This window comes from Lepisosteus oculatus, chromosome 28 (genome assembly GCF_040954835.1).
Source record: "Lepisosteus oculatus isolate fLepOcu1 chromosome 28, fLepOcu1.hap2, whole genome shotgun sequence".
Lineage (NCBI taxonomy): Eukaryota > Metazoa > Chordata > Actinopteri > Semionotiformes > Lepisosteidae > Lepisosteus > Lepisosteus oculatus.
The window spans coordinates 2,490,774-2,510,742 of record NC_090723.1 but is presented as its reverse complement, the minus strand read 5'-3'; the positions used below and the strand labels follow the sequence as shown (position 1 = coordinate 2,510,742).

Sequence of the window (19,969 nt, the reverse complement as noted above, 5' to 3'; positions counted from 1 at the left end):
ATGCTATGGTTGTAGACAGAAACAAGTCCATTAGATGGCAAGTTGTAATGCAGAAGTGTAAGGTGTATGACTGGATAACTGAAGCACACATTTTCAGAAATATTGTAAACAAGAAGAATAAAAATATAAGCCATTGTTGCCCACAGTTGCATTACCATGAAAGTACCATCTCTGTCATTACTGCTGCATTCAGAATTACCTACACCTGCATTCTTTTAAGGCTTTGAATATTGTATAGTGTCTGGATGGAAGAAAATGAAAGTCTCTGTAATTTGGAGAAACTCTGATATTCACAATGAATAAAATCTGTGGTGAGAACTGGTCTTCTTATCCTCCATTTGACACAACATGCTCAATGAATGCCTGTGTAGATTCCAAAATACAGTCACTACCTCCTTCAGAATCAGTTCAGCAAGCTGCACTGCATTTGCATCCGCAGCCCAAATATGTCCTCTGTGTTTTGTATAGATGTTGTATTATTGGCAAACTTTGTAGAACTTAACAAGGCTTTTCAAAATGATAAAGGTAAAATTCTGGACCAGTCAAACATCTGGTACACTTAAATATAGAAAAGTAATTGTTATTACAGTATATACAGTATATAAGCCTGGAAACACTGAGCTTGTTGAAGCTAGTTACTGTATGAGAGAAAGGTTTTTATATAGACAGTTTCTTTTTCTAGACAATGAGAAAGTGCACAATGACAAATTAAAATAGGATATATAGTTAAAAGTGTAAAATATAATTAAATTAAGTCTTATTTAGAATATTGTGTATGGTTTTGGTCACCATTATAAATTAAGATATTGCTACTCTGAAATCTGTCCAGAAAAGACCAACTAGTTACTTTCCCAGCCTTAAGAGAAGGTCCTACATGGACTTCAAACTTTTTGTCTGTGAAAGAACAAACTATAATCTAAAATTTAATCCAAACTTTTCTAAGGTTTTGACAAAATCTCCCCAGTGGACTTCAGTGTACAGTGAATTACTATCCAGAACACACAGGTGAAAACTGCATGGAAATATATTCAAAGGTTTAGGACAGATCAAAGGTGCTGAGTCATTGAGGTGATACCTTTCAAGAAACTGCAGTCTTTATCAGATGTCCCATAGCTATCTTAACCCCTGAACTAGTTGCAGGGTGCACTTCATCACAATATACAATGTGTGTATACAAACTTATCAAAGTTTTACAGTAAAGCAAAATTCTATAGGAGTGAACTTACTTTTCCATATAGTGAGAATTGTCCTGCAGATGGTATCTCCAATGCATCCTGAGGATTGTGAAGCAGTAACAGTGTGTTATGATTTGAAAAAAAAAAGTTTTTGTGATGATTTTTTACACTGGAGCACTACTGAAAGCAACATCAGACCAGGATCATGTCTGCTGAAGAATCAGTGTCATTGGCTATGTGGCATATACCGCAGTGGAGAAGTTAGTGTAAAAATGGATATAAACTGTGAGGGCCAACAGTAATTGGGGGCCATTGTTTTAAATGGCACATAACTTAATATTTAAAATACCCGATGTGTTTGTTAGAGTCTCAGATTGTTTTGAGTTCACAGTCTTGGGAAAAGGTGAAAAATTGGGATTTGCATTTGTGAAGAACTCCCTGGCAGAACAGTGATACAGCTGTGACTTGGCTTGTGTACCTGCACAGCATGTCTGCCAGCAATCCCAGTTTGATCTTCTCACTGCCTTCAGTGGGAAGCTAAGGGTATTGGTGTACATTTCCAGCATGTTTTTACCACCAGGCTTCAGGCAGGGCAAATGTTGCCAGCAGTGTACTTTGATCTTTTTTTCATTCCGTATTCCAAGCCTTATTTCAAGAAATGTCTTTGCTAAAGTTATTTGGTAAACAGAGCACAGAACAGCTGTTAGCTTAACTGTATGAAGAGTCATGCAAGACAGAAATCTAAATATACAGTGCTAAGAAGCACTGCCTAAAATAATTACATGTGCAAGAATGAAGCAGGTGCAAAGCAACTCATCACGAGGTGTTTATTTGCTTTTGTTCTTTTGGTAAATTAGCAGTATTTGGTCAGGATGATGCTAAACCTTCTGGTTTCCCTTTTTTCATCTTATGGTGTGTGTAAGATGTGCGCAAGTGAGCTTACAACACTAAAATTAAATTACATTAACTAAAGTAATTGTTTAAAAGTCTCAAGACTATTTCTAAAATGATCCAATATCACTAACACTGAATTTTCTAAAGCATTTAATGTGTCAGAGGGTATGGTATTCTCGTATTCTGAGGATGAAAATATATGTTGCTTACTTAGAAACTACAAAAAAACTACAAAATCTTTTTAAAATAATACCAAATGTAAATTGTTACTGTAAAAGAAGTCAATATAATTTAACAGTATATTCAACACTCTTCATTTGTTGTCTAATTTGGGTCATTATTGTAAAATGTACATAGCAATCATGATAATATATTCTGTAAATATATGTTTATGTATGCTCCATTAATATTGTACTGTATATCCCTGCGCTCAATCTAATGCAAAAAATGTTTTAACTAATGAAAATATTGCTTCATTTGTCAGTAAAACAACCTTTTTAATTCTTAAAAAGATAGGCATTCACAAAACAAGTTATTTACATTAAGAAATTAGCATTTTGATTGGATAAGAAAACTCTTAACAGTTATTACAAACTAATTTAAAATATCAATCTTTAAGACTTGAAGCTTGAGAAACTGGTCTTTCACAAGGATTTCATAAAACAGCACCTCTGTAACACACAAAAAAGAGAAGTGTTTGACACATTTTGTGTCATTTTTAATGACCATATACTGTAATTTGCACCAGAGGAAATGATGCTGTCATTTTTACATATAAAGAACTGAAAGTGTGTGACAGGTGCAGCTCTACTCTGCCCCTGCAGAGATTCACTTATGGTCTCTTGTGGGCCTATGGGGTCAGTGCAGACAGAGCACTATTCCCTAGACACCAGCAAACACCACAGTGCCAAAGTTCAGCCACAGAAAAAATCCACACTTTACGAACACTATGCCATCTTCTGTAACATTCCCAGTGTTCCTGGGCCGTGTTCCTGGGCCATTACATATGCAAAAAAACGTTTCAGTCAGTAACTTCAGAAATACTTGTCTTAAAGTGTCTGGACAACTACAGAGTTCCCTTTCCACAGAATACAGGTACAGATGAAGTATTTTAAGTTGTTAAGATGAAGTTGTATTACTCCTGTATGCAATGGAAGGTCTAGGGTACCATGACATACAGTATACTGTGGAATAAGGATCTTCAGAAGTGATTTTATTGACTAGGTTTGCAGATCCTCGGTGTAGTCGGTAGTGATATGCATAGAAAATAAATGTTTTCATTGCATGTTTCCACCCTCTTGAGGTCACAGTGTTGGAAACACTTGGGGCAACAATTACAGATGCAAGTCTTTTTGGATAATTTCTACAGGGCAGCCCACTGGTAATTTGAGGTGACACTTTAAAATGTGATGACTACAAACTTTAAAGTGACAAAATACAAATTCTCAGATCTGGTTAAACTTAGTCATTGTAAAATGATATGCTTTATTATTTTGTAATGCTGGAGTAGAATACCACAATTCTTTGCATTTGATCCTCTTTGGATCACTTGATCCTGGCCGCTTTCCCAGCACAGTATTGTGGATTCTATCCTGATTTTAAAAAGAACTGTAGGTAAATACAGTACTGTGCAAAAATGTACTTGTGCAAGAGTTGACTGTATCCAAAGCACTGCTTTGTTACAGGCATTCCTAATATTTGCATAATAAAGATACCCATTACATATATTAATTCTGATGGCCTATGCCATACTTCTATGGTTTTTCTCTCAGCATTTCACAATATACTGTACATTTTCTAAGAGATAAACAATGAAGGAGACGAAGGTCAAAGGAGCAGAAAGCATGCAGCCATCAATGAACATGGAGTATCAGAGAAATTCAAAGATGACCAGGATAGATAATGCTTTAGAATTCTAATGAGAGCTTTATCACTGTGAGGAGATACAATAGGTTAAACTTTAAATGGTAATTGTAAGCTGTTTAAATGGCACAGTTAGTTCTGCTTAAGTCCTTTATGAACTCTAATTGCTGTTTAAACCCTGTTATTCCACTGGTACGGCTTTGTCATCAAGAGTCTTTCAGGAAAACAGGAAAACAGCAGTGCACTCATAGTACTAGCCTGCATCTCCAAAAGTTCTTCTCTGCCTGAGCCTGCATGAAAATGTTCAAATCAGCCCTGAAACTCATCTTCCTAATTACATCCGTCTCCTGTTCAGCACCAGTGCAGTCTCCCCATCTATTCCAGCCCTGACGACCGTGTTCACCTTCCGACTGGCCCTTTCTCAAACCACCATTTCCATTCACCATCTCTGTCCGTTTTTGACCATCTCTAACGGTCTCTGAATTCCACTGCTTTGGCTATGTTTACAGTTCTTGCATAGATCTGCTAGAGTATTTATCCCTTCTCTTCTCATTTCATTTCTAATCTTGCATTTCTCTCATGCCCTCCACACAAAAAAAAAACACAGACAGACCAGATGGGCTCACAGCAAGCCCGTAACAACGTTAATTTATTCTCAGGTGTGAACGTTTAAAATTTGGTTAATATTAAAAGTTTATTCTGGACCCTTGTTGAGAGAAAATTGTTTTAATGACTCTAATAACAAAACTGGTGTGTAAAATACATATCTTCAAATCAATGAATGAAAATCTTCCTAAGCGTAAAGAGACACAATGATAGCAGTTAATAAAATAATGTAAAATCCAGTCCCATTAATTATTGTGTGTTTTTATGTACATCCACATTGACTGTAAGTTGCTTGAGTCTGCAGTTAAACTGTAGTTACATTGCAATAACCATGGGTATAATAGCTGGTGAGCCCATTAGCCATACAACACTCCACTTGATTAATTAACTGCCAACTGAATTAAGTACAATAAAGATTAGATGACAGATAGGGCAGTTAGAGCTTTTGACTAGGACAGACATGTGCTCAGAATTGTCTGTACACGCTGCGTACAGAAGTGTCCTGTGGTTTTCAACTAAAGACAGTGTATACAGTTCACACATCTTGCGTATTCAGGGGTAATAGGTAATCCATTTATCACTGAATCTTTAATTCCTTTGATGGACAGCTAATTAATCTGAGTTGTGTTTTCCCCATTCAAAACCCTCTTTTCAATATCTTCCCAGCAAACCATCCCTCCTCTCCTCCTGCACACACAGACAAACATACAAAGGCTCTGATGTTTAATGTATGTTTGTGTGTCTGTATCTGTTTTAGCACAGATAATGATGTTTCGGTCATTGAAATGCTTACAGTCAAGTGTCATTTTCTTAATGCTCACTGAACCACAAATCAATACCCTGATGTCTGTGATTAAGTCGAAGTGACAGGGAACACTGGAGAGAGAGCAGTGAAAAGAGACAAATAGTATCCATTTTGATACTTTAAACTACAGCCCCCTTGATAAAAAAGCCATATAACTTTTCTTTTTCCTTCTGTAACTTATGGAAAAAACATGTCTCTTTTCTATTAGAAATGTTTGCATATAAAACAGCATATTAGTAAAAAATACTGTTGGGAGCTAATATTTATTAAACATTGCATTTTTGTAGAAGGACAAAACTGCCCATTTCCTCCATCCTCTTTGTATGCCTGTTCACTAAGCAGCTTGGTACTGCACTTGCCTTAACAGCAGCAGAGCCAGGGATGCCATTGACAGGTGTGAGCAACAAACATTTGTGTTTAGAATACTGAATATAGAAGTAGATGTTTCCATAAAAATAAGGCTAAAACCTATATGAATATCTTTTTCATAATGGATTTGATGTTCTTTTGTACAGAAGCGCATTGCTGCCGGCAAGGAAAAAAAAATCCTCACCCTTAAAATTATCTCGTAATTATGACTTAGTAATTCTCGCATACTTTATGTGCTCACGCGATAGAGATAGCACAATTGTCGTATAATACCTATATCAAGTAGGTAGCTATGTCAGCATGCATAGACTGCAAAAGAACACATTAAAGGTTTATTCCATGCCGAAAAGAGAAGAAAAAAAACACAACACTTTGGCTGTGAGGGCTTCGCATCTGAAACGTTGTGTTACTTTTTTTCCCTCTTTATTTATTCCATGTTAATTCCATGCTGAAAAGTGAAAAAAAGTAACATAATGTTGTGTTTCTTTTCTTCTCTTTTCAGCATGGAATAAACCTGTAATTTATTTGTTTAATACTGTAGCGCTTTCGGGTTCTTGTGGGGATGCACCCTCACAGCTCCCGCATCAGGTCGGCCCTCCGCTGAGGCTCAAACCTGGGTCTCCGGCGTCACTCAACAGGGAACCAGCCGGCTGAGCAAAAGGGAGATCTCCCCTCAGCCTGGCTGTTCACAGGGAAGGGCGGTGACGTCACCACGCTGGCAACTGGCTTGCACAACCTGTAATGGCGGTCGAAATCTGTACAAAGTCTGGACACAATCATTAAACCGAAAGTGCCAACCAAGCTCACTGTGGCTTCTACATGGGTTCAGTGCACAACGTAACAGGTTGTACATACACTGATGTAAGCATTGCTATCTCGTTATTCCGGGATAATTCATTATCTACAATTCATTATTTAAATACAAACACAGCTCGTAATTACAAGATAAGGGGGCAAATATTTTTTCCCCTTCGTGGCAGCAATGGGCTTCCATTCTTTTGTTCATTATCAATCTTCTGTGTGAATTTAAAAGAATACTTTTGGAACCTTTTTGCCAGAAGTGAAAATCTGACAACTGACAAAGCAGATTACTTTCAAGAAGAGTTCTCATTTCTCAATGGGAATAAAACAATGAACTTTAAGGGGCACACATTAAAGACATACAACTGACAATACCAAAACTGGTTGGGTATAACAAAACGTATGGTCTAAGTAAAACAATCCAAAGATAAAATTAAAATTATATTATAACTTCCATTTATTCACTGTTTTTTTAATATATAATCACACTGGAAAGATTTCCAAGAGTGGAAGAGCACTCTTGGAAGTGGATAGACTGTAAGAGCAGTGTGTGGACTAAATGGTATGAAGCATATAATACTGTATATTAAAAGAACATGTCTAGCTTCATTTGTAATTAATTTGCATACTTCCTCTTCTAAATTAATCACAGTCAGTTTTAAAGTCCCTTTGTTTTATGAAGCCTTTTTTCTAGAAAAGCTCTTTAGCTCTTTAGGGACATTTGAAGCAGTATCAGCTCCCGAGAATCTCACAAAGCACAACACAGTATAATATAAAACAATTTGACAAATATAAAACAATTTGACAAATTACAGAACATACACACTACTGCTCAAAGACACAATGGCCTTATTATGTTGATTTTCTCCAAGTTGTCAGTAGTAGTTGGCTGTCACTTACTGTATGTGCTGCAGTTAACGGTTGGAACAATCTTTAATGGAAGTGAAAAAGAGACAAGAGCAATCAAGCAGACCTCCTAATGCAATCAACTCCAATGAAAAGCCTCTGTGAAAACATTTCTGTGGCAGATGTCCCCTAACTGGTTGTATAAAGAAGGAGGATTTGCATTAACCACATACAGTATACTACTGGGAATCTTGAAGACGAGATCATAAATATTACTGCTCCTTACTAATGTAATCTGTAATCTGTGTGTTGTGTCCATTTTATAATAGCAACTGCAATGCACTACTGTCTTTATTATTAAGCAAGTGTCTATGATGTTATCTACATAAGTGGGTCTCGAGTAAGCCTCTGTAAATGAAAATTTTCTTTCCTCAGACATTTGGATAAATACAGGCCTTGACTGTAGCTTAAATAGTTCATCACATTTACCGAAATCATTTTGAAATATGTAAGGAAACATCTCTCAGCTGTACTGCAGAGGACATGCTTCATCATATAAATGGAAATAATTAATGTCATCGTGGAGTCAGAAATAATTAAGTAATAGATTTCATGCCATTTTTTATCCAGTGTATCTGAGAGAGTTACTGTGAAGTAAAGTGATCTCTGTAATTGTCATCTTAAAATCCGTTTTTTATTTGAGGATCAGTCAGACAGTTCCTTAAATCACAGTACTTTCGTTTAATGCTGGCAAAGTATATTGAAATATGTGGATTTTAAAAGACTGCAGATATACATTTCCTTTTGTTCTGCTTATTATTGAGGTGATCCTGTCACAGATTTTTCATTTTCCAAGATGCTAGAAAGATGAAGGACAACTGAAAGGCACATGTTTTTACATATGGTAATATATAAGGTAGAGACATTTACTGTATTACAGAGAAATGCTAACATACTGAAAAAGTTAATAAAATAAATATGAAAATGCAGCAGCAAATCTACTGAAGTAAGAAGTGTTAAGTGTTCAGAAACAATTCTAATAATCACTTTGTTGCCTTGAATGGACATTAACTCACAGAGTTCAGTTAGTTTAGCTCCTATTATTCAAGCTTTAACAACTGCATTAGAGGATGGTCCTCTTTGATAATCAACATGTCTTGACTAAAATCAAACATAATACATTGGAGATCTCTCATCCATTGTATATTTCATACTTTACCAGTGTGCAGGTGTTGCTTGTTATTTTTTTCAGTAGATTCGTAGTATCCAGAAAAGAACTCTTGCCATTAAATGTTCCAGTTTCAAATTCAAACCATTATATGACAACAAAATGTAATTAAAATTCTAGACAAAAACCCCAATTTGAACAACATAGTAAACAAAAAAGAAAGCATAAAGGATCATTTTACATGTATTTTGTATAATTTATGGATTCATTTGACATCACACAATTTGACTCATAAACAGCTATGCCTCATTTTAAATACTATTGCTTAATAATTGATTTGATGACCTCCTTAGGACTGACACAGTCCTGTTGAATGTTTATTATTTAAAATGGAGATCTTAGTTATATAATTTGAAGTTAATTAACCTTAATACCTTCAGAACATCTATGTCGTATTCCATGTTTACTTGATTCCTAGCCCAAGATGGTAAACAGTACACTAAACAATATCAATTTTTCAAAACCTTCTGTGTAAGGCAATCAGGCTGGTAAATTCAAGTGCTACTACCCTCGCTGAAACTCAGTAGTCCCTCAGTCAAAATATTTTCATATATTTTTAAGGTAAATTCTAACTTTAAGATATAAAAAAATCCAAAAAGAAGTTGTTATGGAAGTCAACATACCTACAAATTCTGTTTAATTTTGTTTTTGACATACCTGTACATGTTAAAAGCAAAGAGTAAATATTGTTAAAATAGAACTAGCTTTCCAAATAAACCTAAGAGAAGTTTAACAAGGACATCTGTTGTTAAAATAAAAATAATGTAATATCTATGATATTCAGTTCATTTATATATTGTTTATACTGGCACCTTTTAGTCAAACACATTAAATAATGTCTAAATGGAAGAACCTGTTACAGGTTATCAGCAGTGATGGTACTTTTTAACTTACTCTTTACTATGAAAGAAATGAAAGGTATACTTTCTTTGTAATTTATTGAAAAAAGCCTATGTGCTTATGTGATATATTTAGTTTTGATTTGATTTGGGAAGTGTGGGATGGAGATGTAGTGGGACTGAAACTGCCTCCTCAATACTTGATGAAAGTTACACAAATTGATTAAATAAAGTGGTGCATCAAAGTAATTATATCAACTTCCTTACTACATGGCATTGCTGGTTTATTCTAAGCATATAGATCAGACCCCCAGTGGCAACCACCAGTCAATAACTCTATACAAATCAGCAGGTTAGGTCTGGACTGAGTTATTCTAAAATTACGTTGGACTATTCTATTCTATTTTCCCTGATGCTTACAGGCTGTTTTACCCAGTTCATTATCTATTTGAAGATAAATTCAACAGATTTTGATTTTACCTCAAGAACTTTGGACACCAACTGGTACTTGAACTTCCAGAGCCACAAATAAAGTCAGAGGGGGTGGGAGCATGCTTAGCCAAGACACTGCCTTTGACTTCTCACTAAATCCCTATAAGATTCTGCAGGACAAATTAAATCACAGACCACTAGCCTCATTAGTCTTCAATCTCCTTTAAAAAGGAATAGCCGACAACACACAGAGAAAAGAAAATAATTAGGAAATAATATGCTCATGGAACAGAAAGTGTGAAATAAGAATTTGCTCTCTGGTATAAATTGCACTTGTTCACAAGTGTCTATTGAAACACACTTAGTCAACAATAGATGGTGAGCCTAAGCATGAAAAAGGAGTAGGGGTTAATAGCTGGTAATATATCTTTTTTATCCACTATCGGTTGTCTGTAAACCATTAAAGCTGAAGAAACACATCAGCCAGGGATTTTGTTTGTCTGCTTCAATACACCACAAGCACATACAGTATACCAACAATCATGTTACACTGATTGACTGAAATCTGCTTTCTATTCCATGTCACATTGACTGAAAGAATGGGCTGGTCTACTCCTGTCTTACAGTTCTCAAGAATTATGGGGTACTTCACGGTATGCTATTCCCATTACTTTGGGTAGGATGAGTTATTCATGTGAGACACAACACTCAATTGTTTGGCTGTACATATATACCATAAGATTGCTTTATGGATTATTTACAAGAAAAATGTATAAATGGACAATAATAAACGAAAAGATCTAGAACAAGGTATAATATTTTGCAGTATTACTAATAAGTAATACATCTGGCCTTCCAAAAGCTGATTATAAGAACAGCTATTTATTCCCTCTTAGTGGTAAAAATAGAGACAGAGTTCAAAAGAAACATATCTCATGCACTCCACTCTTGGAAGTGTGGGTACTTCTTTATTTCAACAACAAAATGCTAGAATATTTTAGAAAGCAGGTACTGTATGGCTCTACTTGACAAAAGTGATTTCCCTTACACAACTAAAGAACTCAACATACTGTAAAATCTGCAGGAGTGTTTGAAAGTAAAAGCTGATTTCAATTAATGCTGCTATTTGCCTAGCCCTGAATTATGACCACCTAATCAGAAATAACTACGCATTGAATCTAATGGAAAATATCCCAACTGCAATTCTCATCAGTCATCCAAGTTAATAAAATAAGACAGGTGCCAACAAGATCATTTAAACTCTTTAAGCAAGAAAGCAATGTGTATGCTTAGAATTAAGTGTTTAGAATGATTATTTAAATTTTTCTCTCCTTCCTTGAATTGGAAATAAGATCCTGGCACTGCTTAACTACTTTGTAGGAATGCTGCTGAGATAAGCCGTGTAATGAGCAGGATGTGCTGGCTCTCTAATGCAAACCAGAACATCATATATTGGGTCCATGTTGACACCTTCAATGATGCTGTGCCAACACTGTTACCTCTCAGTCTACAACTTTAAGAGGGCACATGCTGTGAATCCACTGACCGGGCCAGAGTGATCCACCAGCAAGGAACATGCAATGTAGGGATGTCAACAATGACATCATGACCAAACACCAACCATGATGATATGACTTTGTCTTTGAACGACAGCTTGAAAGGCTCGAAACTCTGGCAACTTGACAGCTTACTAATCATATAACCAAAGTCTGAACTGCTGCGGAGACAAACTTAGCAGAAATAACTGAAGGACTGAGACAAATACATAAACTGAAAATCTGTTCAAGACTTCTTCTGCAACAAGAACATTTTCCTAACAAGCTCCCAAATGAAATTTTGCCTGATCACTGGAATAATACAGTTGGACATTTGTCAGTAGCATTAAAAAAAACAAATATTCAGCATAGCAACTGCAAAATACAGGCACGTAGGCTTTCTACTTTTCTTCCTATATAATTGGGAAGATAGATCTTCTCATTCCATCTAGACAGAACTCTTTCTCTTTCTGCACCAACTGTCCATCCATTAGTAAAGAGCCATTTGATTAGATCCAGCAAAATCTACCGTTCCTCTGCCCTTTAGACTTTTAAAAATCTAATCAGGACTACAGCTGGCCAGGTTTTTTCTAATTCTGATAACTATACTGTCATTCAATGAGAAACTTGGTGAGGATGCCATGGTAACACCCCTACTCTTTTTGAGAAACATCCTGAAATTTTTAATGGCCACAGAGAGTCAGGACATTGGTTTTACATCTCACCCCCAAGAATTATCATTCCAAACATGTATGTTTGATAAGGATTAATTGGGGAAAGTTATTGGACACTTAGTTGTCCTTCAAGCATTTTAGGCTCTAATAATAGATAAAGTTTTCCCAATGAAACAAATAACACAAAATCTTCAAAACATGCGACATTCAATATCCACATGTGAAAAAATACATCAACTTTTAGATTCAGTAATTGGTGTCACTCCCTTGAGCAGCAATGAGTGCAACTAACATTTTTTATAACTGCTGATTGCTCTTACAGTACATTGGTTTTGAGGAACTGTGGTCAATTCTTATTTCTAAACTTTTTCAATTCTGTGACATTCGAGGGCTGCCTGACATAGACAGTTCACTTTAGGCTTGCCACAACATTTCAATTGTGTTTAGAACTGGACTTTGACTAGATAATCATAAAACATGGAAATTTGGATTATTGCTATGCTATAAGATCCTCCTTATGTTCAGCTACCAGTCACAGACGGCCTGTCATCGATGGCCTGGCATTCTCCTGTAAAATATTCTGATACAATGCAGAATTAATAGTTAATGATGGCAAGCCAACCAGGATCTGAAGCTGCAAAGCAATTCCAAACCACTCCCACCACTATACTTGATGGTTGAGGATGAGGTTCTTAAGTTTGAAAGCAGTATTTGTTGTTTGCCAAACAACATTTCTCATTTGTGTCAAAGATTTCCAGCTTTCTGGCAAACTTCAAATGGGCAGCAGTGTTATTTTTGAAGGGCAGTGGTTTTCACATTGCTATCCATGAATACCATTCTTGTTCAGTTGTTTTCTGACAGCTGAGTCATGAACTGTCACATTAGCAAAGGTGAGAGTGATTGCAATTTGTGCAATCAGTACATACTTTACCAGCATCAAACATCAGTTTTCCACCTGATAATGTAACTGCTACTTCATTTGCTTTTTCTATTACAGCAACAATTAGGCTTCAATGACTCACAGAAAAAGGAACTCTAAAAATACTTAATGTTTGGTTACTACTGTATTTCTCTTACTTTTCCTGATGCACTTGGCTTCATAGTAGTTATTTCTACAGAAAACCTCTTAAATAATTTGGTTTAGAAATAAAAACTAGGCTATTGTATGTAATATAGGTCAGGGGTGAAAGAGTGGAACAGAAGTTCCATTTATTCAAGTTTAATTGTTATGTAAGAGACAATATTATTATTAATAATATCAATAAGAAAGATCTTCCAGGTATGGAACACAGACCAAGACATCATACATCTGTAAACCATAATGATAAATGGCTCAGCTCAGTTCCAAACAGTCTGTTCTCTCTTTCTGCCCAGATCTTGGATCAAGGTTCATTTTCATCATCCAAAGATTCACCAATGACGGACATGCAGGATGGGTGCCAGGATTGGATTATACCTGATAACATCCTTAACCTATCATCAACTGTGATGTCATACCTTACAAGCTAAAACCCAGATAATTTTGCTCATCTTCTCCCTCCAATTGAATCAGCAATCTTACTTTTCCAATGACATGGTTGTAAGCAGTCTGAGTCCGGACTTAACTGTTCTCCAGGATGCCAGACTGAAAGAGTGATCAGAATTCTGTCTGATATTCACTCTGAAAAACAAGAAATCTTGTGTTTGTGAAACCTCTCTTATTTTTGTCTGATCAACTCAATAACAGAGCTAGACTGTTTTAAGGATCAAACTTAAAGAGCAAAGCTAACTTCTGGCAAAGCTTCTCTCTCTTCTCACTGCACTGGGACACTGCCAGCTCAGGGCAAGCAGCTGCCAAGTCAGATCATAGACCAACCCAGCCCCACTTCATCTACTCAGGAAAGTATAAGAGTATAAAATGTCTTTATTCACATTATAATTCTCTATCATAATGGAACTATTATTCCAAACCCATATTTCCAGTTATTGCACTGTAGTAAATCCATAATTACTTATCTGAGAATATTAATGTGATGCAATTATATGAAAATGATAAAACCTACAAACTACAGTAGATTGTAATAAGTTACAGTCTATGTTTTAACTCTAAAGTTATTAACTCTGATCTCTATAATACCTGAGTGAACTATCAGCCTTTTGTATAATGGCAGATCATTTCATAAATGTATTATATTATGTCTGTTTTGTTGTTATATTAGTCAACTATATATTGTATATTTAGCATATTTGTTTAAGACTGTACATTAATATGTTTGATTGATTCCTGTGATCAAAGCACTCTTGTGATTTACTGTTACAATTTCTAATCATAACTGTAAATTAAAACCATCATATTCACTACACTGGGAAGCCATATACAGTATTTAACTTTAATATTTGTTTACATATTTATACATTTTATAATTCTGAAATGTTTATTAATATATACATTTTCAAAAGATCTAGATCCACCACAAATTTTCACAAACATATAAGAAGTGTCATGACTAATTAATGCAATAGATTGCAGTGCTCCTGTAAACATACTGTACGTATACATTTCACCAAATTTTGTCCTGTTTTTTTAATTTGGTGTTCTGTCTTTATCCTGTCAGTAGCCTTTTCCCTCTGACGTAACATGAAGCGGTTTTACTTTATAAACTCATGTTTGTGATGTGAAAGCTATGTACAGAGTAGAGGGGTGTTTTGTGCAAAACTTAAAGATTTTCCAGATTCTTAAAAATGTTCACAGTGGTGTTGTTCTTATGTTAAAAATAGCAGTGACAGAGTGCCCCTTGTGTCAAGTCAGCTCTTCTTGCACTGATACAGTAAGTGTCATTAGCAAGTGACAGATGGTGTAAATGAAAACAGACGTTCCATCTACTGTGAAGATCCCCCTTCTGTTCACTTAAACACATATAATGGGGTTCTAAAACCATTTCTAATATCCAGTTTCCAAACATGTCTTTAACTTACTTCTTCACAGCCCTAATACTGCCTGGACAGATTCTGTGAGCTGGAACCTTGGAACTATTAGATTTTGCTGTCAATGTTCTATACACAGAATAAGCCGTTAAGATGTATCAGGGGATGCTTTGATAAAAAGAATTGTGAAAGGAGGTCTTCTCTCCTTCTCTACTCATCCTTATAACACCATTAATTTCAAATCAGCAATAATCTTTTTCTCCCTATTCAGAACGTGCAACGTGCCCCATTTCTAGGATCCTCATACTTATTTAATTTAGTATGTTAAATGTATTTTGCTAAGGCTTTAACCCCATTTATACAGCTGAGTATTGTACTGGAGGAGTTCAGATGAAGTACAGTACATTCTAAAGTGTACAAAATCTACTGGCACCCGCTACTGAACAGGTAAGCTTGATGACAGCTGGCTAGTAATACTGCTCACCCATGTATGTCTGGACTATAGGACTCAACCAGCAGTGGAATGGAGTACATTAAACCATACTGGCACTTCTAAACCATTCATATTTTATTTTATCTTTATACATGATTCCTCATTATCTATAAGCCATCCAGTGCAATCAGGGTAGAAATACAGCATTAAATGACAGGCTTGATTGGCAATGATCTAATGGCCTAGCGTTGAACACCAGTGATTTGTGTTTATAGTGTTATGCAAATCAAACATCACTTGATTTTCATCTATTTTACTACTGATTTTTAATTAATTTTTGTGCATGCACTGATTTAAATTTTAATTTACAACAGTCCTTTCTGTGGTGATTTATGCTATAAATGATGTTTTTAGAAAGATGACAAATCACAGCATGTCTTGTATATTTTTTCTGAAGCCTTTGTCAGGAGTAATTATGTCAGGGAAGAGAAATTGAATACTTACAGAGCTATGGAGTCTTTAGGCTTTTTGCTTTATCTCGGATCTCACCTCTCACTTTCTTGAAAAACAAAATCATGACATACTGTATACTGTATACCTGTATACAGTATACAGTATGTCTATATACTGCGCAGATACAGTACATATATACTGTATGAAATCCTATATTTAGCATCTTATATGTATGTGTAGAAGAACAAAATTTCTGTACCAAAGCAACTGTGACAGGATTGAGATTTGAGGAAAAGAGCAAAAACAGGATTGTATGTAGTGACACTGGAGATACACAGGAATCTTGGACTGGCGTTTTGTAGGATGCTGAAAGTGGAACAAGGGGCAGAGGGGCTGAAACAAAACTGGCATTTCGCTGTACCATCTGGGTAAAGGTAAATAAAATGCCATTCCCTTCTGAATTGAGACAGCCGTTTCCATTAAAACCCTGATGCCTCAAGCTCCTGGTTTTATTACTTTGTTACAGCTGAAGTAATGCACAGAGGACTCCTCAGCAATATTGAAAACTTACAGAACAAATTCCTGAAAAACTTTTTATGTTTTTATTTTTTTACACAAGAAATCACCACATTTCAAGGCTGCTCTATCATACTACCATAAGAATCAAGAGTCTGAGTGGCCAGAATGCTGGTTATTCTTCAAGCAAAAGGTCAGGGATTGACGATGCACCTGTTTGTGATCCTGTGGGAATCAGGCGAATAATGAAGCCAAGGCACACATGGAAAGGACAGTCCTATCAGTGACTAAATTCTGAAACCTACCCAAGATGACGACTCACAAATAGATCCTGCAGTTAACAGACCTACAGTAGTGATAAAAAGAGCTTCCTTGGAGAACGGATTGAGTCCGAAACAGATGCGGCCATAAGGGTACCCTGCGGACATTTCAGCTGAACGTCTGGCCCTTCCAAAAAATTGGCACTGTAACAGAGGTGATGGCAAAAGATACTTAGATTGACTGGCAAGTTTAGACAACTGCCACTGGCCATTCTCCACAAGCCTCTTTCAAATGGAAATAATTTCAGATCTTAATTAAGATACTGACATTTTAACATTGTTCTCACATTCTGGCAATCGTTGAACAAACCATTTAGAAATGGACTGGTGAAAGCATGGCTGAATGTGTGTTTTGCAGGAATTTCAACGTTTCAAAGGTCTTATGGCTACCTACTGTATTCAGAAATGACACTGGTTATGTCCTCCATTTTTAAATAGTTTATCAATATCTGGCTGGAGAACTTTGCATGGTACGTTTCTTTTCTGAAATAAAATTGGAACAGCCACTCACTTTTTTGCAATTAAAAAATACCAATTGCCTATTGAAAATGTTGTATTGCCATGTTCCTCATCATCAGAGTGAATAGAGCACTGTCAGATACCTCCTGCTCTTTACACACCATGACTCACAATCACCATAGCAGAATTAACACTGACACTGCAAGCTCACAGGTGCTCACCAATTCACATAAACCATTGTTACAGGACACTTGGACCAGCTCAAAGTTGCTTAACTATGGAGGCACCAGTGTACTACCCCCTTGGGAATCAATGTCACAGTAAACAAATGACAACACAGATTCCAAAACCACAATGTCTAAACTCAAGGGTCCATTCAGTGTTCCAAACAAAGTGTGCAGTCAAGCAGGAAATGTATTACAGGTCTCACATGACATATTGTACAGTATGGTAGATCAGATATGGGTTACACTATAACTATGGGCCCATTTATACTCACGTTTAAATAATTTAATGAAAGAAAGTGTTAGCAATTAATCCGACAGAAAGAAACTGTATATAGTAGCAAGAAAGGAGATACATTAGTTCAAACTTTAGTATAACTATTATGTTATAAGAAAGTTGGTTTGGTAACCAGAAAGCAGTTGGTTAGTATTTCAGAAAGCTGGAAAATGCAAAACATTTTAAAGCAGCCCATGGTCCACTTTTTTACAGATTGGGTGATGTAATCTTAACCAAAAGGAAATGATCAAAGGTGAAATGCAACTGAGGGGCCTGAGGAAGCACTGTCCAATTAGAACTATGTATATAAAACTAAGATTAGCGCTCAGCATCAGTGGCTAGAATCCCAGTCAGTCAGTTAAAAGCACTTCAGCTTGGAAGTTGGCTGTGGCAGCTCTGGTAGAACAGAAGCCAGGAGAATTACAAGTTCCCAAAATGTCATTGCAAGATATAAAAAATGTGGTACATTAAAAAAAACTCACTGCTGGAACCTGAGGTCAAATCTAAATGAGCATAACCTACAGTTTCTCGTTAGCCAGCATCTTTCTTCTGTCCATATGAAACCCATTAACATTGGCAATTTGTGATTGGAGGCTGGGATTTTGATACAATCCAGGATTAAGATGCTAATAACAATGTCATGTTTTCTTGAGCACTCCATTATACTATAAGACTATATTTAGATACATCTTTCTAAATCACTGTGTAAGAATCTAAATTCAAGAACTTAGAAAGATACAAGGAAACATGCAAAATGAACCCTATCTATTTTAGCATTTAAAATTAAGAATTTTTTTAACTTTTACATAAAAATCACTGAAAAGGCAGCTAGTTAGGAAAAACTTTTTTGAAATTTTGAGACAAATTGAAACACCTGACTTGGTAGTTTTGTTTCCTACTTTTCAAAATCTATTTCATTTATAGACAAAATACGTTAGCCAGTTAAGTGGAATGCTATATATCCATCATTTACTAATTTAGTGCCAAATTTCTGTTCTGCTATATCTGTCTTTCTTCCCTGAAAAATGAATTAGTGTCAGTTCATGTAATTGGTATTCATTAATAATCTTGTGAGTATTCTGTCAAATCTTGTTCAGTAAATTATGCTATTGCAGCAGTGCCATAAAGATTAGATTGACTCATAATGCTTGCTAAGCAGTAAATTAACAGGAAATAGTCACTGTCCTTGTCACTCTTATTTCCCAATGCAGCGATGCGAGTATCCCTATGCAAGAGACTTAAACAGTAGGTGTGAACATTTGGTTGGAACTGATTTCCCCCTTACCAACCATTTAAGCTCTTTGTTGGGATCATGACTTGTATTTCTGTTTGCACAAAATTAACTATGAAACTAAAAGAGAAATGTGTTTTGTTGCAGTTGATACCATCCCTAACGTCTTTTGAAAAACAGAATGAATAAGATTTTTGAAACAATAAGCTACAGCACTCAACCAAGCAAAATACTCTGAATGGCCTTATCTTTTGCTTATTAAGGCAACTTGATCAGCGGCTATATAATTCTTTAAACTGATATTTTTATTGGAAAAAAATGGGTTGTATTCCGCATAAAGGCTCTTTATTTTGAGGTATGCATGCCTTTCTTGAATTTATTCCTTTGTGGAAAAAAAATACCAGCTGCAACACAAATGCATATAACAGCAGTGTGTTGGTGGCCACCCCTCCTAATGAACATCTTAATTTCTCCAGCTTGTGATAGCTGTGCTGTTGCAGCATATGGCAAATTAAAGTCTGGCCAGCAGGGATTTCTAGATGTTTATCAGAACTGAAAACATGCAAGTGGTAGGTGAGCATAAGGCTGGAAAAGGTGAAATTCCGTCAAAGGCTCTCTCCAGATAACTTCAACTTATTTCATATCATCTGTGAATTCAGCATGTCACTTCCCTTAATTAAATACAGGGAAAGGTAATCCTTCTTTTAAAATATATCTATCCCATATACGATATATTGTAGCACCCTCATCAGGCACCGAGCAGACAGGTAATGGGGCTGGTGATGTCAGCCCCAAGAGAGCATGCTGGGATAGATGGGAACCTGTCTGGAATAGTTGGGAACTAGCAGGGACATTACCTCCAGGGACTTGGGGGGGAAGGACAGTGGTATGTTGAAAAATATTTTCAATTTTAGTTTTCTATCTTGTTAGACATCAGGTAATTCCAACGGTGCAGAATGCACATGACCACATGAAAATTACAGCAAGTATGGGCTCAGTGTCAGTCTCACTGATTACTAATAACAGTTAACTCAAACATTTTTACACCTAAAGAATGGAACACAGGTGACATAGTAACACATTGG

General features: G+C 36.0%; 1 protein-coding gene across 1 annotated transcript in view; it reads right to left on the bottom strand.

Moving 5' to 3' along the window:
- Positions 1–15,638, bottom strand: part of psmc5 (proteasome 26S subunit, ATPase 5) — a 168,693-nt gene extending 153,055 nt beyond the window's left edge. Inside the window, exon 1 of the mRNA XM_069185734.1 lies at positions 15,634–15,638. The gene's annotated coding sequence lies outside the window, so the exon portion shown is untranslated. The remainder of the gene's footprint in view (positions 1–15,633) is intronic.
- Positions 15,639–19,969: the final 4,331 nt, after the last annotated feature.